General features: G+C 44.3%; 1 pseudogene; it reads left to right on the forward strand.

Moving 5' to 3' along the window:
- Nucleotides 1-1981: 1981 nt before the first annotated feature.
- Nucleotides 1982-2046, forward strand: LOC140637465 (U4 spliceosomal RNA; annotated as a pseudogene).
- The last annotated feature ends 4817 nt before the right edge of the window (nt 2047-6863 follow it).

A 6863-nucleotide genomic window follows, 5' to 3' on the forward strand; every position in this document is an offset into this window, starting at 1 on the left:
CAGCTGTAAATGATAAAAAAGATAAAAAAGTTTCCTTTTAGAGAGTTGACTAACAGTCCTTGGTGTGAGAAAGAAAAGATGTGAGGAAGAATGCAGTTCTTAGAAAAATTGGGAATGAATGTCATTTTATTTTAAACTAGGTGTACTGGTTTCCCTGAGTCTGACTTTTGAAGCAATGTAGACTGGCCATCCTGGGAGAGGTAAAAATCTAAGTAAAATAAAACTAACTGTCGAAAGTATAGGAAGAAATGGCTCAGTGTATCCATTTGACTCACGAGTTTGTTAACAGTTTCAGTGTCTTATCAACCAAAATGTTGCATTTTTAGATCAACTTATATTAGAAAAAAAATTTATTATCAAATAAAAGTATTCTAAAAATGTTAAGGTATGTCTCTTCTTGGATATTGAAAGTAGCCTTTTAATTTAAAAAATGAAAAAAGGGTTAATATTTAGCCACCAGCTTCTAGTTTGATGGACTCAAAACACAATTCTCAGATATTTCAAGTGTGAAATACTGTGAGAGGCAGCAGTGTTAATCTGTAGTAACAAACTTGTTAGAAAACCACGACCAGATGCAAATTAAATTTCTAATGAAAATACTTAAAATTAATATATTCAAACCCTTTGAGTATATAATTACATGTTAATGTAAAATAGAAATTGACCAAAGCATCTAGTTTTCTAATAGAATATTTCTGAACTCTAATAACCACTTTACTTTTTAATTCTGCTTGAGTATACGGTACATTTTACTAAGTGAATTAGTTACAAAACACTGACTCTCATTGTCAGATGTGAATAAATACTACATGCAGTGATCTTTTCTGTAAAGCAATGATCCTCACCATTACTAAAGTTTAAAGTGTTCCAGTCAAAAGAAAATATTTTTCTTCTTCAGTGGTAATGTTTAACACATATGCTTTTGTTCATATACTATCCACAGATTGTATTAGAGTTCATAGAACCATATTTAAAATTTCATTAGGGAAAACTCCACACGTATTTTATTCAGGCAACTGTTGAAAGACATTCCACTTGGTGTACAAAGCCTTCTACTGCTTACCCAAGCAATTTTGTTTACAGAACTATTTAAAAGAACAAAAATGGCTAAAATCTTGAAAGAAAAAAAAAATCTCCTTGGAATTAAGGTACATTTTTTCTAAAGGGCAAGAAACTGACACATTTAACTGCCAAATAATAAAAGACTACTGAAATAGACAATGTGGTTCCTTTTTTTTTCTTTTTCTTTCTTTCTTTCTTTCTTTCTTTCTTTCTTTCTTTCTTTCTTTCTTTCTTTCTTCTTTCTTTCTTTTTCTTTCTTTTCTTTCTTTCTTTTTTTTTTTTTTTCATATTCTTGAAACTCTCCTCCAGATACCCATTACAAAGCCCAGAGATCTCTCCTTTTATTTTCCAATATTGTAGTGGTACTGCTTCCAAGTATTTTATAATTTTCAATAGGTAAGGGAATACTTCAAAATCCCTTTTGTGAATATGGAGGAGGACAGGCTTTCCAAGGACAACCTCCCCAGTTTACCTCCATTAAAAAAGGGCTTGTAAGTGGGTTGATAGCAGTACTTAGGAAACCTTTAGTCCTAAGTGCAGTATCATAAACTATAACCAGATAAGTAAGCAAGGCTAGACTGTTTTCCAAATACGACGAAACTCTTAATCAAGTTTAATCCAGAAATGTCACTGGCTATAAAAAATAAGTAATTTTGTTTAGAAAGGATTGAAATTATACCGTCAATTGAGCACATACCCTAGTATTTAAAGAAGAACAAACTGAGAGAAATTATTTTAAAAAATATGTAATCCCGGCCCACACTTTTAGGCTTTCTATGACACATGACAAGGCTCACAAAAAATTTAGACAGCTTGAAGTTACTTAGTACAAAATTCTAAATACTGTTATTAAAAGAATTTGCCAGGAAAGTAATGTGATGCATTCCCGTACCTTATGTCTATTTGTGAGGCATTTTTTAGCTTTGCACAGTGGCAGTATCGTAACCAATGAGGTTTAGCTGAGGCTCGATTATTGCTATTTGTGAGGCATTTTTATTTGTAAACCCTGGGTTCCTCATCTTCCACTTCTCACCCTACCCCTTATACTATGTGCTCAAAACACATTTGTCATTTGAATTAGATTGTCCATCAGGATTTTAACTGCTCAGAGCTCTGCAGCAGCCTTTCTGTACATAGTGTGAGTGCATAGTGCAGGACAGGTAAATGGGGCATCAGTCATCAAAGAACCAGAGAAATAAGCAGCAGCGTGTGCAAGACCAGCATTTGTTTTCTTATTTACTTAAATGTGGCAAACCAAAATCCTGATGTGACTCAAACCAAGGAGACAGCCTAACAGAAATGACATTAATTTGTGTCAGAAACACAGGAGTCTAGTCCGTTCTCTATCAAAAAAAAAAAAAAAAAGATAATATCAGCCCTATATACCCTTTAGAGATGTTACCACCATAAAATAAAACATACTTATGAGTCCAGAGATTCAAATGGGTACAGACTCCCAAGAAGATAGACTTCATGTTGTAATATTCCCTCTTCGTATTTATTTTTTAAAAACTTGTATTTAAAATAGCCATAAAGATCTACTAAAAGATAAGTCATTCTTGCACAGAGGCTGAAGTTTGTCTAAAACCAAATGATTTCAAAACAAGGCATACATTAAAATACAGTCCAAACCATGTTTTTTTTTTTTTTTTGTCATCAGGGGAGGAGTCGAGTGCTATAGAAAACATGTTAACTTTCCACTACTTTCCAGTGCCTAGAAAACAGATACTTTACAATGACAAATGTTAACCCACCGTATAGGGTTTAAAAGGCATGATACTGTAAGAATTAGAAACTGGATATATTTGGACTTCTCACTTAATTTGTCTAAATGTTGTGTATTCAATTTAGAAATGATCAATCACTAATTAACTTTCACTTCACCAAGCAGAACCAGAGATTATCACATTTGTTTGACAACTCTCATAGAGAATCTGACCTTTATGCTAATATTTCAGTGTGCCGGAAGTTTGGCACTATTTATTCAGATTAAGTTATGCATATTTAAAAACTATATTTAAATGAATCGCTGCTTCAGTATATTCTTTATAACACTGACATTATAAGAAAAAGATGTGTGTGATCTGTCCAAGACCATGTGGTATTTAAACAATTTCACCCTGTCTTGCTGAGTTGTTAAAATCAGGAAATATTTTTAACAGAATTTCCTAGGATGTTTTTTGACTAGAAAGAAATCGAGTTTGAAAGAGGTATTGGGGTGAGAGAGGTTTGGAGCCGTATGGGACAGAAAGCCTTTTTCAACACAGAGGAAGGAAATGGTGTCAGTACAAGACTCTAGAACAAATAGGTTTCCCTGTATTTTTGTACCACAACGTTGAAAAACATCCTATTTTAATTTCGGGCCTTATAAACTAAAGATGTCCCCTAAAATTAATTATACTTATTATTTTGGATCGGCATCTGTGGTTGGCTACATCTGTTAGAAACTTCATTGTGGTTCCTAATTAAGGAACCAAATCTAGTTGGCTGATGGGAAGGGAAAAAAATTTAATTCAAAGGGAGATGTAATACTGTGAAAATAACCAAATACTTTGTCTCCACAAGGCTTTCCGGGGAAGCAGAGCTTCCCCAATCATCTGTATGGTGTATCTACTGTGCATTTTATTATTTTCCCACTTGTGTCTTTCTTCCTACGTTACCGCTGAAGGTTTTACTTAACCAATTCTCTTGAAACGCTCTTCCTCTATCCTGCACGGTGGTAGTTCCTTCAGCCAAGACTGAGAAGTAGAAGCATCTCCAGGGAAGATTTTTTTCCTTTTGGTCTCCCCTCCCGTTTTGAAATTTTGTTTTTCGTTTCTAGACACATCAAAACGTTTAGAACTCCAAAAAAAATTTTTTTTTCCCCTTAGAAAGCTTCGAAAAGGGGAAAAAACAAAAACAAAACAAAAAACCCCAAACGCTATAGGGTCGTCCCCGAGAGTAACAAGAGCGCCAGGTTAACAAGCCCCCAGCCAGGTGATCGAAGGGAGAGGCGGTCGGTAGTTCACTGCCCCACGCCCCCAGGAGAACGTGACATCCCCGGGTAGGTGACCCCGATGGCACCTGCCCAAGACCTTCTTGCGCCCAAGCCTAAGCTGTGCACTGGCCTGGAACCGAAGACCTAAAAGAAGGTGAGGCAGGGAGGTGGTGGGAAGAGGGTGAGGCTGGGCGAGCAGCTCCGATTGCCATTCCGCAGCCTTCCAGTTTGACTCCTCTCTCTGGCTTTCAAAACCGGGAAGGGAGGGCGGTGCGCGTGGGCCCGAAGTCAGGCGGCGCGCACTCCAATCCTCGCGACCCGGGAGCCCTTCTCTCTCCCGGCCAAAAAAAAAAAAAAAAAAAGCAAGCCGTCGGGACGCCCCGAGGTCTGCAGAGGCTTCAGCGACAAGCCCACCGTCCCCGACTGGGGCGAACCGCGCGACCCGGGGCCACGAGGATGCGCTTTCCCCCACCCCAGCCCCGGAGGGCTGCGCGGAGGCGGCGGCGCGGTGGCCGCGCTGAACATCTCAGACCCGCGCGCCCCGCCTGGGCTGCGCTTAGGGGGGGGTGTTCGGCTTTTGGGGGGACCGCAGGCCTCCCGGGGAAAGGATTTCCTTGGAAGCTCGCCCTTCACAGCCCCTTTTCCTGGAACCCAGCGGAACCCAGCGGACCAAAGTGATGAGCTCTAAACCCATTTGACAGTTCTCTCGACCTGAGGTCCGGATCCCCAATTCCTTGTTTCGCATCTTGTCCAAAAGAGCACAGTTTGTTAATTCTCACCATCACCATCCCTTTTTTTCGGGGGGGGGGGATGTGAGCGACTTGCAATAAAGGAGCTCGGAGACAAAGGTGCGTAATCGAGGAGTTACCTCCGCTTGGTCACACGTCCCCGCTAGTCTTGGAGCGGAAGCGCCGCTGCAGGGGTGTGTGTGTGTGTGTGTGTGTGTGCGCGCATTTTTTTTCTTTAATTACGCAATTTAGGCTAATGTAGTCCAGTCGAGAGCCGTTAGCTGCATGCACGCTGAGCTCGGTGGAATTCACGGTGGAAACCGCTTCTTCAGCAGTGACCCTCGGGGGAGGGGGGGAGGGGGGTGCAGCGCCTGCCCCCAAACCGGACCCCGTCTCCCCTTGGCGGCCTCTTACCTCGACCCCTGGCCTCCCTCGGCGTCTCCAGTGGACAGTCTACTGCTAGCGACGTCCCCCAGGGGCCGGCGGGGCGCCCCATCCCCGCAGCCGCTCCCGCCCCTCGCCTCCCTCGCGGCGGTCCCGGCGCCTCCTAAGCCCCCGGAGCGCAGCTGCTGCGCGGCTGGACAGTAAGCGACGCTCCCGCCCCGGTGCCGCCGGCATAGACCTCCTTGCTTCCCTCCGCATCTCACAAATGAGGCGCAACAGATAAAGTCCACATTGCAAAAGTGAAGGTGGATCCCATCCTGCGTTTTCAACCACCCTCCCAAGTCGGTGGCGCGGAATCCAGTCCTTCAGACAAACCGTAATGAGCACTCCTAAGTTCCATCTCCCTACCCCGTCTTAAAATAGCGAATAATTGCTGCCAGAGAGAGAGAGAGAGAGAGAGAACCATCAGCATCGCTAGTGCGCACAGATTCCGCAACGGCAGAGCACCGGGTCACCACTCTTCCTCTCTCCCGAACCCCAGTCTCGATTCTCTACGTTAAAATCCTAGTCGCTCCCCCACCTACAATCCGTCCCCCCCCCCCGCCCCATCGTAGCTTGGGCCTTTGAAAATGTATTGCCCCAAATTGCAAACGTCACGTTCTTAACACCTTCCAACGTCACCCTTCTCCAGGCCATCACAGTCCGCACACCTGCGCCGCTCCGCCCGGCTCCCGACCACGTCGAGCAGGAAACCCCGCTACTTTCCGAGCTGCATCTCCTCGGCTCGCCTAGACGCACCTAGAAAACAAGCAACTTCAGTGATCGCAGACTCCGCTTTCCCGGGAAGAAAGGGCAAGGCGGCTACCATCAGTGTCTGATTACACAAACACACCTAGGGGCAGTTTGGGGTGTGAAGGAGGGCTTCAGGGGTGGGGGTGGGGGTGGGGGTGCCAGCCTAGGGAGGGGGGATTAAAGCAGTTCCATTGTTACTGAGTTTAGGAAAGCTAGCTTTGGTGTGTGGTTAGATATTGGGGGGGGGGTGTGGAAACCGAGGAGCTTCAGTGAGCCTCCCAGGAGCCTGCGAAAGAGCAACACTTTATCTAAAACTGGGGACCTCGGTTCTTTGAAATTGCTTAAGAGCCCGAATTACGGGGATCCCTGGGTGGTGCAGCGGTTTAGCGCCTGCCTTTGGCCCAGGGCATGATCCTGGAGACCTGGGATCGAATCCCACGTCGGGTTCCCAGTGCATGGAGCCTGCTTCTCCCTCCTCCTGTGTCTCTGCCTCTCTCTCTCTCTCTCTCTCTCTCTTCTCTCTGTGTGTGTGTGTGTGTGACTATCATAAATAAATAAAAATTAAAAAAAAAAAAAAGAGCCCGAATTACGCATTGAGACTTGAGCGGCTGTGCGGTTTAGCGCCGCGTTGTGTCCAGGGCCGGGCCTGATCCTGGAGCCCCAGGATCGAGTCCCACATCGGGCTCCCTGCGTGGAGCCTGCTCCTCTCTCTGCCTGTGTCTCTGTGTTTCTCATGAACAAATAAATTAAAAAAAAAAAAAAAAAAAAAGACTTGAGCGGAGACTGTTGCAAAAGAAGGGCCTTTTGGATGCATCCACTGCATCCATCGGCCCTGTGGTCCCTGGGGCTCCCCGGGCGGGAAAGGTGGCGACAGCGGGGCTCCTGGGGCCCCCATATCTTTGTACTCCCGCTAACCATCA

Source organism: Canis lupus, chromosome 7 (genome assembly GCF_048164855.1).
Source record: "Canis lupus baileyi chromosome 7, mCanLup2.hap1, whole genome shotgun sequence".
NCBI lineage: Eukaryota > Metazoa > Chordata > Mammalia > Carnivora > Canidae > Canis > Canis lupus.